Below are 17,627 nucleotides of genomic sequence, written 5' to 3'. Positions count from 1 at the left end.
AGAACATGGTTTCTTCAGAGTCCCCAGGTGGAGAGGGAGAAATCCATGTGCTCGGGTAGCCCGGTTCAGGCCTGCAGCACAGATCTGTGAGTGCTGAGGCACCTATGGCCACTGTACTTGCCCTGGGAGCTGACACTGTGATCCCTTATTCTGCGTAGGATTGTGACCCACCTCCCCCCCCCCCCAGATAACCAAGCTCTTTCCCAGCTAAATGCAGAAGATGGAATGGACCCATCTTCTACTGGAGCCCGCAAAAATGGGTAAAACATAGACACTAAGCTCTCTGCCACTGCAGGTACGGGAACAAATGCAGAGAGCCTCCCAGTCCATTTCAATGAACTCATCACACACATGCACACACGCACACATACATGTGCATACTGAGCACCAACTCAGTGCCAGTCCCATGCAAAGGGCTGGGAGATGAATCGCACTTGTCATCCTGCCCCTGAAATCAAGGACCTTAGAGTTTTGCCTCCTTAAACCTCTTCTTCACACAGATACCAAAGCAACTTTTGAAAACTAAAAGCATGGTAAGTATTCCCTTTAAAGTTTTCCAGTAGCTCCTCATTCTGTTTCTTAGTGGGAGGCCCTAGTGGCCTGGTACCTGCTCACCTTCAGCAGTATCCCCTTGCCCACCACACCACACCAAGGCCACACTGGTCCCTTCTGCTCCTAGTCCAAACTCACTTCCACCTGGGGCCTCTGCGCCAGCTGCTCTACCCCAACATTCCTAAGCTGGCTCCTTGACAGGCAGGGCGCAGCTGACGTGGTCCTCTCCAGAGCCCTCTCCTGGATGCCCATGTGAAGTAGCCACGTGCAGCCACCGCACAGCTGTACTTTCCTTTGTTTGTCTGTCTACTGCCTTCACTCATCTGCCATAACAAAATGCCACAAACTAGAGGACTTAAATAACAAAAATTTATGTCGCACAGCTCTGAAGTCTGGAAGTCAAAGATCAAGGTGCCATCAGGGTTGGTTCCTGGGACAGATCTCTTTCTGGCTTGCAGCTGGTCATCTTTTTGCAATGTCCTCATGTGCCCTTTCCTCGGTGCATGTGGAGAGAGAGAGAAAATGAGAGAGGGGGAGATCCCTGGCGTCTCTTCCTCTTCTTATAAGGCCACAGTCCTATCAGATTAGGCCCTCACTCTTGTGATCTCATTTAACTTTAATTACCTCCTTAAAGGCCCCGTCTCCAGGTGCAGTCGTATTGGGAGTTAGGACTTCAACGTATGAATTTTGAGGGGGCTCAATTCAGTCCACAACATTTAATAAATATTTATTCAGTACCTACTGTATGTTGCTCACTACTCCAGGCACTGAGATGCAATCGTGAACAAATATACAAAGATTCTGCCCTCATAGAAATTGTGTTCTCATCAGGGAGAGGCAGGCCACAAAAGTAGGCACATAAATTATTGCATTTCAAAGAGTGGTAAGTGCTCTGGAGAACAACACATGGGAAAAAAAGAAGAGAGGAAGTTCATAAGGCCAGGGTGGTTGAGATTTAACAAGGACACTGACGTGGTTATTACACTGCTCACCAATATCCCCATTCTCACTCCTCTTTGGCAGGAGGTAGGATTGCTCTTTCCTACCCAGGTAACATAGGGGTAGCTGTGTGACTTACACTGGCCAATGAAGTGGCCAGAGCCAGCTCTTAACTGCACTGATCCCTCCTGTCCTTTGCAATGTCCCTGAGGCTGGCCCAGTCAGCCTGACTGCCAGGACAAGCTACATGGAGCAGAGACTCTAGCCGGCTTGAGAGGGACATGTAATGTAAGGGAGAAATAACTGTTATTTTTTAATAACTGAGAAATGAGGGTTTGGGGACTGCAACATAATATGTCAGCCCATCCTGACTGGTAAAGGCCTAAAGGAAATGGGGGATCCGCCATGCAGACACAGGAGAAGAGTAATCTAGGCAGAGGGCACAGCAAGTGCAAAGGTCCTGGGGCAAAAACATACTCTGCATGTTCAAGGAAAATAGAAAGCCTGCATGAATGGAATAGAATGAGTAAGGGCAAAGGACAGGAGACAGCTCCGAGGCCATGGGGGTCTTGAGGGCTACCGTAAGATCTTAATGCCAAGTGACAAGGAAGCCACTAGAGTATTTTGAGCAGGACATGACATCTGATATATTTTTAAAAGATCCCTCTGGCTGCAGGAGAGATGGTGAAGGACAAAGGTAGCAGTCAGGAAACCTTTAGGGAACATCTAGGGGAGAGGTTGTAGCCATTTAGACCAGACTTAGAGCAGTGGAGGGGGTGAAACTTGGATTCTGGAATTGTTTTGAAGGTAACACTGATGAGATTCTTTGATGTGGCATGAAAGAGAAAGGAATCAAGGGTGGCTGCTGTGTGTTTGGCCTGGGCAACTGGAAGAATGGAATGATCATTTCCTGAATGGGGAAAACCGTGGGAGGGACAGACCTATGGGCACAAAGCAGGAGCTCAGTTTTGAACTAGCCTTTAAAGAGTGATAGGATGGACTTGGAGGCCTTCAATGCATGAGGCTAACTCTACCCTGATCAGGACGCCTGCAGAGAACGGGTGAAGAGAGCCAGGAGGAGGACCACCACACAGACCCAGGGAAGGCTCCAAGGCGTGAGAATAGGTGGCTGGTGCAGCTTGTGCTTCTGGTACAGACTCCACACCAGGTGAGGGCAGATGGGGGCTGGGGGAGGTTCGACTCATTCCTTCTCTGTGTCCCCTGGAAGTTTGTCTAAAAAGTCTGGAGCTTCTCCGGTCTGGAGGATAGCAGCCAAATTCTTTCACCCCACTACAAGGAGCAGCAAGGAGAGAGTTGTAATGAACCCATGGGCTGAGAAGCATATGCAGGGCAGAAATTGCCCCACAAAGATGGTGGGCCCAGAATACACATGTCCACAGTGCAGTGTCCAGAAAATAGATGGAAAGTGTGAGGTCTCCCCTCTTGGGCACAAGAGATGCGGACGGCAGTAATAAGACACCAATGGTCCATAACTGGCTACAGCCAACCAGCTAATAAAGGGGGAAACTGCATGTGCACCTACCCCAGACATACCCAGGGCTCCTGGAACTAGAGACAGCTGAGTCAAGAGTCAGCCTTTCCCAGTGCAGGCATGACAGTGAACTTGTAGTTGGACCAAGCTGAGGACTTCCATTGTTCTTCCCCCTCTGTAACAGAAACTGGACAAAAATAAATTTTCTCCATTCTCTCTCTCTCTCTCTCTCTCTCTCTCTCTCTCTCTCTCTCTCTCTCTCTCTCTCTCTCTCTCCCTTCCTCCTTCCCTCCCTCCACTCCTTCTTTCCACAAATATGTATTGAGTGCCTTCCACATGCCAGGTATTGGATATGTCAGAGTAAGGATGCAAAGCTATTCAGACATTGTCCCTTCCTGAGAGATGCTCCAATTCAGGCTGGAGAGGAGAACATACAGAGGACAGTCTCAGTACACAAGGGCAGGTGGCGGTGCACAGGAAGTCACAGTCATCTCTGACTTGGAATGAGGACCATGAAGGTTTTAGAGAAGTGGCCACACCTTCACATACCCCATATCACCAGTGTGCCAGGCCTGGACTCACCCAGAGCTGGACACGGGGTCAACAGCTGCTTCCTCACCCACAGCTGCACCGATTCCTGGTGCTGGACCAAACTTATCAAGAATTTCTCCCATTATTAGGACAAGTATGAGTTTGTCCAGCTGTGTGGACAAATTGTGTCGATCTCAATTTGCAGCTGTTGGAATATAGACAATAGGTGAAAATGATCTCTGGCCCAGGTCTCTTCTCCCTTTGAACCATTTACTCTCTCTTCCTTCCAGCCCTCCGAAGGACCCACGTCCTCCTGCTGCCCCTGAATTCCCAGGACAACTCACCATGGTCCTTTCTTGTTCTATTGTTCCCTGCACTGCCACCCAAGTCCACTCCTAAGTTCTCTATGTCTGTCAGGGTGCAGGGTGAGAACTCGGCATCACCATGAACTCCTCTGTTCCACACACACACACACTGCAAATAATGGCCCAAACCAGACTGAATTCTTTTCGCAAAAAGTACTGGAAGGAAGGGAGAGAGGGAGGGAAGGTGGGAAGGAGTGAAAAAAAGATCAAGCTTTGGATGGTGCAATGCTTAAGAGTAAGGCCCTGAGATCAGGTTACTGGCTACAAACATGCTATTTTGGATTTCCCACCATATGACTTGGACAACTTTATCTCTCTGTATCTCATCATCCAAAAATGCATTGATAATCAATGCCTCCCTCATAAGGACTGTTCTGAGGATCAACGGTAATCTCATAAATGATAACCCATATACGGCCCCTCATTCATGATCAGGAAATGTCAGCAGGTGTTATCATGTCATTTGCAGCCAGCAAGACTTGGGAATCCCTGTTCTGTCACTTACTAGCTGGTGAGCTCTGGACAAGTTGCTAGATTTCTCTGCATCTCAGTTTTCTCTTTTGTAAAAGGAGCAATAAAAATGTATTGGAAGGTATGCTCTCTGAAAATTCAGATTGTATCTCTCCCCTGAGTGTATCATAGAAGCACTAGATGCATATTGGTTGAAAGAATGAATAACAGAATCACCTTCACCTCACTGGCTGATTGCTAAAATTAGTTACGTGTGTATAATTCAGGCATACAGTAGGCACTCAGCAAGTACTATCTGAGAGTGTCTCCTTTCTGAAGGCCACTTACAGGAGCAGAACTTCACTGCAGCCAGACAGTCCTAAGAGCCCAGGACTGTTACTCCTGTGTCCTCACCTGCCCACTCCAATCTTAAACTACTAGATGGGCTTTTCAAAGCATACACGCTCTGACAATTAAGTTTGCGAACTTATTGCAATGATGTTGCTAACCATTTTTTGACATCAGAGGGGTTATTCATTTTGAACTTGTACCAACTGGGGAAACAGTTAACCAAATTTACTATTTGAAAGTGCTGAAAAGGCTGCATGAAAAAGTTAGACGACGTCAACTTTTTGCCAACAGCTCATGGCTCCTGCATCATGACAATGCACCAGCTCACACTGCACTGTCTGTGAGGGAGTTTTTAGCCAGTGAAGAAATAACTGTATTGGAACACCCTCCCTACTCACCTGATCTGGCCCCCAATGACTTCTTTCTTTACCCAAAGATAAAGGAAATATTGAAAGGAAGACATTTTGATGACATTCGAGACATCAAGGGTAATACGACAACAGCTCTGATGGCCATTCCAGAAAAATAGTTCCAAAATTGTTTTGAAGGGTGGACTGGGAGCTGGCATTGGTGCATAGCTTCCCAAGGGGAGTACTTTGAAGGTGACCATAGTGATATTCAGCGATGAGGTATGTAGCGCTTTTTCTAGGATGAGTTCGTGAACTTAATGGTTTGACCTCATATATCAGTTCCCTGTTCAGAAATCCTAAGTATCTCCCCTGGAAGTGCAGACTCCTGAGTAAGGCTCTGACAACAACCTCCTCCTGTATGAATCCTTCCTTCAGTCAGATTAAACTTGCTTAGGCCACCACTTCTTCTAGAAATACACTGAACACACACACAAACGTGTGAACCCACCTCACCTTCACCCCCCACCCCCGGAAATCCTACCCATCTTTCAAAACCTTACTCAGATGCCCCATCCTCATTTATAACCACCCTCCTCAGAACTTCCCTATTCTGTGTTCTGTATTCATTTATTTCAGTGTCACTGTTAATTAGGTGCTGTGGGTAAGAACAGGGACTGTCTTTCCACAGGACCAGTTTCAGAGCTGAATAAATAGTGGGCTGAATTCATCAAGTTGTTTTCACTCCCGTGTCCACCTGGACCATGTTCTTCTTGAGTCAGGCTGAATGAATCATGCGTCATTCCCTCAGTGTCCTGGTCCACGGTTCTATTGGGTCGTTGGGAAAGTCATGATGCATTTTTGCATTGAAAAACATAGAAAAATACGTCATGACTTTCCCGATGACCCAATAATAGCAGCTCACTTCTATTCAGAGACGTGCTTGTGTGCTAATGGCTCTGTGGGCTCCTCCTTTCGGATAACGCATCTGCATATTAGCAGGGACTTTCAGGATTTTAACCCACATATGTTAGACAGAACTTCCGCCCAGAGGAGGAGACACTGTGGGGCTTCCAATTCCCCTTGCATCCTGCCACGTGTGGGCACAGCCCCTCACTGGGAGTGGCCCCAGATCTTTGATGCAGAAGGCTGACCCGAAGAGAGCAGCCTCCTGACCAGCCCCCAGCGAGGTTTCATCAGCTGGACTGTCCCCTCGAGTCCCCAAGGCCAGGACGTGACATGTTTCCTGTTTGGTCAGATGGCTGCTGAGTGAGGGCTCATCCCAAATCTTATTTCTCCATGTTTGTTTCCAGGCCTTTCCCCAGCCAGGGACATGACTAGAGAAGCATAGCTTCATGAAGGTGGGTGATGTACATTGTCCCCCAGGACAAGGATTCTCCCTATCAGAATCACCCAAGTGTTCCTTTAGAAATGCACATTCCTGGGCCCCACCCAGACCTGCTTACCTACTCTTGGTATGGGGTCTAAGAGTCGTCTGGTCTCTGGCTCCTGGCTGGCTCATGAAGCATGTTGAGCCAAGATTCAGGGAGCCGGAGCCCCTGACACTTGCTACTGTATTGTACAGTAAGTGTTGAGCACTGACCTTCCTGGGGTTTTTGTAGTTTCTGCATTTGCCATCTCTGGAGACTTTACATTTTTCTGATAAAATTTTAATTCTGGGCCGGCCGAGTGGCGCAGTGGTTAAGAGCTGGCTTGGGACGCCAGAGGGCCCCGGTTTGGATCCCACATATGCGGACCAGTGACACTGCCCTCTACAGCTAAGATGCTGAACGACAGCTCAACCTGGAGCTGGACTGCTGTGAGTCGCCGGCAATGGCGTAGGCTGCAGCCCCTGTGGCAGTGGGTTGCCATGGGCTACCGTGTGTAGCCAGCAGCCAGCGTGAGTGGCCAGCAACGGCAGTGAGCGGCCGTCTGGAGGCCAGCAACTGATCTGCCTCGCCCAGGAAGAGCGCAATGATGGTGCCAGCTTGGGCCAGTGAAGCAATGTCCTCCACAACTAGACTGAAGAACAAAAACAAAACAAAACAAAAAAACAGCAACTTGTCTACCTGTCTGTTCCCTTTCCCCAATTCCCCAATGCTGTTCCCCTCTCCCAATTCCCCAATAAAATCTTTTAAAAAAATTTAATTCTAAGGCCCCCCAATACACACTTGTCAAGTACAAGAGTATAACACCCTATATAAGTGCTTAGATGAGACGCAGAGTCCTATCTGGGGAAGCCAGATGGAGAATGACTTACTCCGGACCAAAAATCCTTAATTTGCTCAGTGCAGCCCTTGCCAGACAGAAACATTTTGCAGCCTTTTCCAGGCATGCCCTGCTCTTCTCCACAGATTCCGCTGCCCCTGGAATTTAGAGGAGAAGCCAATTCACAGAAATAGACTCACGTTATGTCCTGACCACAATTATGTAAAATGGCATCATTATCCTTATTTCATAAGTAAGAAAATAGAGGCATAGACCAGTTAATTAGCATGCCCAACATCTCGTCTGTAACTATTAGAACCAGATTTCAGCTGTCTTCTTCCCACCACTCCAGGCTGTCCCTTCCTGACCTGTTCACCTGGGAGAATCCCACTCACAACCTCAACCACCTCAGCAGCACCCTCTGTGGAGGCTTAGCAGACTAGGAGGTATTCCCACCTCTCCTCTCTTCCCTGACATGGTGCTATCTCCACACGCTGTCACAGCCTTTTCCCCCACGTGTCCAGCTCTGCCACCAGACGGAGCTCTTAGATGTCAGGTCCTGTATTCTACACCCTGCTGATTCTCCAAACTGAAAAGGGATGCTAAGCCATAAAGAGTGGAATGAATATTGCAGACTTGTCCTTGGAGCTGAAAGTGGAAAACATCTTCATCAGCGTTTGCTCCCTCCTCTTTCAGGTTCTTTGCTAGTTTCACCACCCTGTGCCAAGAACAGATAGAGCCACAAGTCTCCCAGCTCAATCTCTGTTCAAAACCCACACCCTTAAGATCTTAGACTTGAGGCTGTTTGATGGCCAGTTCAGCTCAAGCTACCTCTGTTGGTACATGTTTTTTTCATATTTTTCTTTTTAAAAACATCAGTAAATTGTTTGTGATGACTTTAATGTAGATTAAATGATTAGAATCAAGTTTTTTTTTCATTATGGAGTTGAACTATTCTCTACATTTACTGTATAAAGCAACATGGGCCATAAAAGCATGGTATTAGGGGTCCAGTAATTGAATCCAAAGTTGGTGCAGAATTATAAGACATGTACCTGAATGACCATCAGAGCCCCAAACTCAAGCGTGGAAGGAAAGAGGAAGGCTGGAGGTTATGACAATTTCTCCTCCAATAACTGATGTTGGTAAGAAGAGAGGAGTGTGGAAGCGAGGTTGACAAGCTCAGAAGACAGTCTGGGTGGCACCTGACATTTCCGGAAGCTGTCAACATCAAGAGAGCAAACAGGCTTCATTAATCCCAGCGAAGGGCAGCTTGAATGGCTGGCAGCTCCTCTCACTTCTCGGCTCCCCTGTGTGTCTTGACACTCGCCAGAGTTTCATTACCATTAACAGCACTGCAAATTGCACCATCAGCAAAATGCCCAGAAAGTTAATAAACAGCTCCACAAGCAAATCCTGGTAGAAGACTCATCTCTCTGTCTCCTAATGAAAGTGCAACTCCCTGGCATTTCTACAAGCTTCTGGGAGGCAAATTTATCTTGATGCCCAGCTGAGGACTCAGACACTGGACCATCTCTCCAGGCTAGCTGGGAGCTCATTAAGTTTGGAGCCAGAAGACCTGAGTTCTAGCCCAGGCTCTGATGCCCACTAGCTATGTGACCTTGTAAAACTTGCTTAACCTCTCTGGGTCTCAGTTTCCTCGTCTGTAAAATGGGAACAATCATAGCATCTCCTTCACATGTTGTTATAAGGATCAAATGAGACAATTTATGTAAAGTAATTATAAAGTGATGGCACAACACAAAATAATGACTCAAAAAGATGACTATTGTCATTGCTATCTGTCACATGTTCATTATCATATTGACTCAGCCCATGTAACAGGGTATTGTGAGGTTCCAATTAATGCTCTGAAAACACTAAAAATACAGATACGAAAAGCTATCATCATTATTCTTTTTGAGCTAGTGTTTCCCATTCCCTGGTGTCTAAAAGACTCTCCTTCTCACACACTCCCCTCCATCTGTCTGTTCTCTCTGCCTTTCAATGCCATCTTTGCTGTGACCCCTCCCCTTGGTTCTATGCCCAATCCTAGGAGCCGCCAATGCCCTCTGGGTGCCTCTGGCACTTTCCACAGCAATGTTCTCCTCGATATTGGAGGATGGAACATTTTGATAAAGTGATCCATAAACCAGCTGTGTCCTGATTGCTGCTGGGTCCAGATGGGATCAAACAATCAGTGTGACCATGTGGTCCACTTAGGGGAGCCCAGGCCACCTGGAGGCCAGGGGAGCGAGCAGGAGCATATCATCGGCTCACAGCTCCTCCTAACCAAGGCAAAGGGGCAGGAATTCAGCAGCACAGGGGAAGAACAAAATTTGGCTGAGGTTCAAAATAAATAACTGTATAAAAACCACAGACCCTCTGGAAACTCACTGCCCTCACTTAGCCAGCGATTTGGGTATGTTTCCTATTGTCAGAGGCATCTTTGGTGGGGACTGAGTCAGTGTGAGTTTGATTTTTAGAGCCTGGCTTTCTGCTGATAGATAGTATGATGAAATGAAAGGTATAAATTGTCACCCTTTTGCAGTCAAAGATGCTATTGCCACTGCAGTTACTCTCAGGCTGAAGGAAGAGAACAAAGAGAGCAGTGCTTGACTGCTGTAGGATGCGATACCCGTGGTCGGTTGCAATTTGTCTGGCTAACATTCCAGAAGACCCCTCAGATATGTGGCCAGCAGCAGCTTTATTGGGTAACAGTCAAAAGCAACGGCTCTGGAGTGGCCTGAGCTCACCTCTGCCACTTCCTAGCCGCATGAACTTCGGCAAGTTACATGACCATGATAAACATCAATTGCCTTACCAGCAAAATGAATGTAATAACTACTTTACCAGATTGTTGGTTTAAGAAATAAATGCATGGCTGCCTATGGGTACAAAATCTTGCAACTAATAAGCCAACCTCAATAAGGAAATGTATTAGCCCACAAAACAGTTATAGCGGAGAAAATTCCAGGGTTTTGTTTTGTTTTTTCTTTTTGACTGACTCAACAATGTCATCAAGAACCTAGGTTCTTTTCACTCTGCCACCCTCTTTATGTTGTATCTGTCCTCATGATAGGTGTCCTCATGGTCACAGTAGGATTGCCACTGCCCTGGCATCACAACCAGGCATGACACATCCAGAGGAAGGAGATAAGTGCCCTCTGCCTTATGTCTCTTGTCAAGAAGCCTTCCTCAGGTGCCTCTCTCCTCACCTCCCTGTTACATTATTGGTCAAATCGTGTTCCCAGCCCTCAACACATACTCTTTATAAGCCAATGATTTACTAGGGAAATGTCACCATGATTAGCTTGCCTCATGTATAAGGTCAGCTTCTCTGAAACATGTGACGGCATGGTCCCAAAACAGGAGGAAAGCACAGTGGGTTTGAGTAGGGAACCAACTGTGGGCTGCAGCAGGTGAAACACTGAGCACAGAGCCAGGTGTTTAGTGAGCCCATGTTCAACCTTCAATGTTAACTGCTTAATGCAAGTACCTGAATTGTAACTTCGTAATATGAACTGCTAAGCCTCCATGATGATGTGTGTTAAGCATCCCAGCACCCCAGTATGGTCTTCTAGTTGAATACACATGCCTTACAAAAGTTTCCTTAAACTAAGCAAAATGTTAAAAAAAAAAAACTATTTCAAATTTATGTTATTTATTTCCAAAACTAAATTGAGGCAGTTAACCTAATTAAATACAGTTAAAGAAAGCTATACTGATATAAGATATATAGTTTAAAAGATACTTAGGAGAATATAAACATATAAGTACATTTGATACAAATCATCTTTCAATTTTTGCCTTTTGTGATATAAATTAACCAAATTTCTATTTACAGGCACGCAAAGACCCCCCTTTCTAATTTATCCTGAATCTTTCTTGGTTTACCCTTGTGCTTGTCCATGCTGCAGTGCCCGTGTCCTAACTCAGCCAGATTTTCATCAACTTCCTGGGGCTAGCTTTCTTTTACCTAATTAAAGAATCAGTGTTGCCAGTTCCTCTGTATCTTCCATCACTGTGGATTTGCTTGGCCATAAACACCATAATGACAACTATATCATAAGTGAGGGTTGTCTTCTGTAAGCTCCACTCTGTCAGCCTCCTCAATTTTTTTTTTAATAAGGTAAGTATATATAATTGAAAAGTATATATTCTGATATTTTCCACCCTTCAACTCCATTCAACTCTCTGAGAAATCAAGGTGGGTTTTTCCATTTTTTAATTTTTTTTCTTCCAGATACACAGGCAGGAGGAAGATTACAGCCTATAATTACAATGTACGTGCTGTCCTTTCCTGCTGTGGTACTTTGTCAACAGTGGGCAGTTATGATGGGGTGGGAAGTGGGGCAGGAGAGCCAGGACTGGGCTGTGAACACTACTGTTGCATCTGCTGTAAGTGGAGCCAACACCTCCCCAACCCAAGCACAGACCTTAGAGGTGGGGCATCAGGTGAGCCTGCAGTGACCTGTGGGATGGGAGGAGACCCAAATTAGGAGCAAAGTGCTTCCCCTCACATCTGCCCTGCAGGGGACACAGGAACCCTGGACCGGCCAGCTATAAAACCCCATCTGGATGGGAGTGTCAGAGAATTACAGGACTTCCCCTTGACAACTGTGCATCTCCCCCTGCCCTACACCCCACACCACCCCTCAGCCAGGGTCTGAGAGGCCACTTCCAGAATCAAGCTTGTTATACCTGGAGGTTAGATTTATATGAACCTGCTTAATTTAGTTTTTAATATCATGCAGGTTCAAATTATATCCATTGGTTTTCATAATGGATGTTTCCCTTCTCATTCAGAGAGGAGAAAATAGCCCAGGTCCCCAGGGCAGCACGGAAGGAGGGGTGCTGCCTCGTATTCATTCAGAGATTAGAAATGTCATAAAATCAGAGATGTCATTTGATCCAGGCCACTAATACCTTCAACCTGTACTGTTCTTAATCTATTCTGGACAAATCAATCATTCTTCTCCACTGAGGGCTACTGAGGACCCTCCCTTCCCCAATAAAATTCACCAGGGAGAATTAATTCTTGACACTTGGGAATTTCTTATGGAATATAACCTAAATCTCTCACTATAAAAGATGATCATTCTTGCATTTCAGCAGGAGGGAGTTGGCCCCAGCTGTTGTTTGCTACTGAAGTCTTGAAAGCGTGGGCTGCACTCCTATATGAAAACCCCAGCATTAAATAAAGGAAAACAGTTCCAATAGCCATCACTGCTATAAGAGGCCTTTGTCTTATTTCAAGAAGATCTTTCTAAAAGCTCTATCTCCCACCTCATTGCCTCCCTCAATTTCTAGGTGGGAGGGGAATAAGGAGACTATTTTAGGGAAGGGAAACTCAGGCCCAGAAATAACATAATGTGTTTTGTTGGTGGAGATATTAACAAAATCTCATTTTAGCACAAAGCCCTCCTTTTAGACCAATTAAAGGGTGAAAGAAGGCAGCTGCACAGGTATATATGCATACCTATTTAAAGGGATTAAGAAAGAAGAAAACAAGTCAATTCTAAACTATTGAGTGAAAAATTCAATAGTTAAGCTTTGAGTAAAGATGATGCTATCATGGGAGATTAGGCAATAGAAACACCTTGGAACAGGTGAGCTATATGGGGAAGGAGAAAGGTGATCCAGGTCTGAAACAGAAGGAGAAGGCCAGCCCCATTTCCGTGGGCACTGGAGAGAAGGTCGGGTGATGCAGGCATCTTACATTGCCCTGAAGAGTAGACAGTCTCATGGAGGCAGCTGACAAAGCAAACACACAATCTTTGGACTACGGGCCACAAAGTTTACACCGAGGGAGAACTGAAACAACCCATGGAAAGGCCGTGGCAGGAGGAAGGATTCAGCAAGGAAGAGAAGAAGGCAGGAGCAGCACATTTTCAATAACTCCTAAGGGCTCAGACTTCTGAATCTTGGGCCCATGGTTTATTGGCGGGGGTACGTCTTTCTGAGAGCAGGAGGGGTCAGGGCTCTCGCTAGAGCATGTGCTTCATTAGGGGCTCTCCCCACTTCTCAATGTGAAATGCTTTCCTCTTTTCCCTCCCTCTCCAATGCTTTCTTTCTTCCTCTGCATTCAGCTCTCTCCTCTCAGACTACACTCCAAGCCCACAGCTTGGCGTGGTGCCAGAGAAGCATGTGGGCCTGAACACTGGCTTTTCTGCAGAGTTGCCTTCTATATTTGTTTCTTTTCCTCCCTTTGTCCCCTTCTCCTCTTCTCCAACATCCTCCTCCTTGTGTTCCTCCTCTATGTCCTTCTTCTTCGCCGCCCCTCCTCTCTGTAAAGATTGCAAACCTCTTTTGGCTGGTGTCAGCCTTTCTCCTTGAAATTCCACTGATATGCAACTAAATTGTATCCACTCATGATTAAAGCCCACTTCAAATCCCAGCCCCTGTCAAGTTTTTACAGTTTACTTCCTCCTCTGTTCTCTGAACCCCTATTTTGATAGCAGAGTGTTAGAAGTTGCAGTGTTTGTGCCCAACCTCCCTCCCTGAGTGTAAGCTCATTAAGGACAAGGTCAGTGTTCGCTGGTCTCACTCCTGAGCATCTGGTGCACTGTGGAGCATGATGTAAGGACCGAATCCTCTGGAACAGCATTGGCCCTCATGGATTTCAGGAGCTTTCTCTGCTGGACAGTTCCCTGACCCTCTTGCCAATTTTGTCATTGGGCATGGTCCCTTAGAAGTGCACAGTCACTGATTGCATATCTTTACTCTGAGGAGAGATATACACGCAGAACACTGAAATGAAAGTCTCCCAGGTCCCTGGAATTGCAGGGGACTAATTGAACTCACTTTTCCGCTAGCTTTTTCTTCTTCTTTATTTATGGTCTCTCCCAACCAAAGAAGACAAAAGATCTTATATGATAGAATGATGAAAAGAAGCTCTCTTTTCCCTACAGGCTTCTAGGAACCAGAATGCCAGGACTGATCAAATTTATTAGATATCATTTAGTCCAAAACCCACAGTTTACAGGTGTGGAAGCTGAGGCCCAACATGGCTAAAAGACTCACCCAGCATCCCTCAGTACAGTCAGAATCAGTACTAAAGCAGCACACACCGGTCTCTGTTCTAAGATGCTCTCTCTTGCTGCACCCTCCAGTGGGGACACATTGCCACCTGGGGGCTTCCCTATCTCAGCTTCACCCTGTCCTCAACAGCTTCCCCTCCAGCTCATGGTCACTTAATAAGCACAATATATCTTCATCCTTGCTAAGTATATTACTGAGAGCAAACAGCCTCTAGTGACCCCTTTACGGTAAGCTTGGGTTCTAAGGAGGGCAGATATTTAACCACAGGAATAAATCCCTATGTTGATTCTGGCCCTTGGCAGATTTCCTGCAGGGGAATTTCCTCAGAATCCACTTAATCATGGCACAGATCGCATATATTGTATTGTATATTGTGTAATGGTATTGCGGTGCCCACTGCCTCCTTCTCCAGTCAGCTGAGGTAGAGATTGCTGGTTCTAATTCCATAAGCACTAGGGAAGAAAGTCTCTTTGGCAAGGAAGCCCTCTAAAATGATCAGAATGCATTAAGCTGTCTCCAAGGGCAGCTGAGGGGCTGTAAGCTGTACTTACCTCAGCAAGAAGTCACCAGTTGGGTGGAGGCACCTATGGCCTCACCCCTCCTCGCCCAACCTGGGGTCACCATTTTGACAATCCCTATGGTGCCATGCCTCAGCTCCTGTGCTGTTCCCCCAGGAGCCTCTGCACAGAACCCCTCCTGATGGGGAGGTTTCCACTTCAGCAAGAGGAACAGCTCATTGGAGGAGTCCAGTCACAACTAGCTCCAAAGCTGAATCCTCAAAGGAAGATGGAGCCACTAAATTCCAACCCCAGACTTGCACTGCTCTCTCTTCTCTCTGTCTCCTCACTCCACAGTTGTATGTACTAAGTCTTATTAACAGCCAATCACTGGGCCTGAGCCAGGACCAAGCCAAGCTTCACCCAGGACAAAAGAGTGTTGCCCTTAGCTGGTGTTGAGGGTGAAAGAAGGGAAAAGGGAACAATAACAGCAGTGGCCTAAACTCCTAGACAGTCTGGGCAGTAGCCATCTTCTTCAAATGATCTAGTGGGCTTAGTAGGTGAGAGAAGGAATGGAGGGCAAAGCTCCCACCATGCCTTGGTCAAATCTTCTGAGGTTACACATAATTCAAAGTAGGACGTCACTGAGATCTCAGGGATGAGGAGGAGAGTCGAACAGAGCAAGAAATGCACTAAACCTAGAGGTAGGTCATTAGGGTCAAACCCCAGCTCTTTCACTTATTAACCACATGATTTAGTAGAGGTTGCTTAACTTCTCTGAGCCTCAGTTGCCTCATCTGTAAAATAGGGGCAAACCACATAGAAGCATTGAAATGAATTAGCCTACTTCAAACTGCTCAGCATAGTGCCTGACTCCAAGCAGGCACTCAGCACACGTTAGTCACCTCTTTCTTTCAGCTGGGGAGGCTTCTGCCCTGTGGTTTTTTCCCCAGCTGGCAAGCACAGGCTCCATGCTTCTGCAACTCACTACAAATTGGCCACCAAGGAGCACTTTCCAGCTGACTTCCCTGACCCAAGCTAACAGAGCCAAGCTGAGGGCAAATTGTCAGCATTTCACCGTCCTCATGCCCAGAGGTCCCACCCTCTCTGAAGCTGAGGAGGGGGCTCCAAGCCAGGGCCCAAGACGTATCTTATCCCTGGTTCTCTAAGATTTTTCATGTGCAGGCATGGGAGGGACTCAAAGGCCAGAGAACACAGGACCTGGACAATCTCTTCTCCTTTCTGGTCCCCTTTATCCCCAACACCAAGCCAAACATGGAACAGAGAACAGAGTGGGTCTCTCCAGGGACTCCAGGTCTCTTGCAGTATGCATGGAAAGCCCTTACCTGACAGTCAGAGCCCTCCACAATGCAGTCAGTCCCAGCCTTCAGTTCTCACCAACACCTGCCCCCAGCTGCCTCACACACATACACACTCTGGACCCCTGACATGGCAGGCCACACATTCCAGACTCTCCCATATCTGTGTCTTCACCCAGCCTGTGTCCTCAGCCTGGGGTGCCCTTCCTGGCTTCTCCCCCTGAAATTCTTAATTCACAAGTCCCTCTCTCTTCTCTGACCCCAAATTAGCAATGAAATCACCTTCCTGAACACACCAAGGTTACTACTGTCTACACTGCAAATATAATACTTATTGATTTTAATATTTTATTTATCCGAAAATATTTTCTGAAACTTACTGTGAGCTAGATACGATTTTAGTTGTGCACAAATCTCTGCAGTTTCCCACTGGCAGCTGACATTCTTATTCAGCTCTACACCCTCACCTCTCAGCACAGGACCCATCAGATAGGTGTTCAGTAAATGGATAGAATATGCTTCACTCCAGTCAGCTCAGTCTGGGCCATTCATATGTTTGACGCAGTTTCTTTTTATCTTTAGTGGGGCTCAGAGCTACCAGTCCTGCCCTTACACCCGACTTGTGAAAAACCATGCTCTGGAAGCCTTACAGAGAGAACTCAAGTTGATAGCAGGTTGGAACATCCTCACAGAATGATATTTTTATAAGAGCAGGCTTCCCAAGAAGGCATTTCTATGAATGTGGGAAGTGATCAGACCTTGATAACGGCACAAACACTGTCTTACTACCTAAAGGTCAGACCCAACATTGATGCACTGCTCAAAGACACCTATGTCTTTGCCCCTGCCTCCCCAAGCAAATGCCTCAATGTGTCCAAGCAATATAACATGTGGTCCTACACAGTTAAAGAAAAAGCACTGAGCTGGGAGTCCCATCCACTCAACCTCGTGGTGCAAGTTCCTCACTTATCAGATGAGGGGTCTACTTGCTGCTTGCAGGCCTTTCCTCTCAATTATTCCAGACCTTTCTTTGTTTATTATTTCTTCCTGGTGTTGCAAAGAATTGTTAGCTGGACTATCTTTATTGTTTTATCTACCATTTTTAAAAACAAGTTGATGGATATTTTCGCTGCTCATTAGAATTACTGATTGGTATGAGATCACCACAGCAAGTTGTTATACTTCGAGCCAAAATTAGAGCCTTTGACATTTCAGTTAGCCTTTGCAGCCTTAACATGGATCTCAGCACAATTTTTGTTAAATTTTTTGAAATATTGGCAAGAGACGCCATTGCTATAAAAGGCCCGAAGAGGTCTGGAATCCCTGGGCTGAAAGCCTTCCCTGGAAGCTTCCTCATCCCTTAGCTCAGAGTGTACGCAGCTGCAGCAGGTAGTGCTGGAGAGGCAGAAAGACAGGGAAGTAGGGGGCAGGGAAGAGACGCTGAGGTGTGGAGCCCGAGTTCCTGGTTATGTTCCCCCAGATAAGGACTTATTACAAAGAAAGTAAAAGAGCCTTGCCTTGGTTTGTGACAT

Source organism: Hipposideros armiger, unplaced genomic scaffold (assembly GCF_001890085.2).
Source record: "Hipposideros armiger isolate ML-2016 unplaced genomic scaffold, ASM189008v1 scaffold_797, whole genome shotgun sequence".
NCBI classification, from domain to species: domain Eukaryota; kingdom Metazoa; phylum Chordata; class Mammalia; order Chiroptera; family Hipposideridae; genus Hipposideros; species Hipposideros armiger.
The sequence above is the reverse complement of the archived record's forward strand: the minus strand, read 5'-3'. Positions refer to the sequence as shown.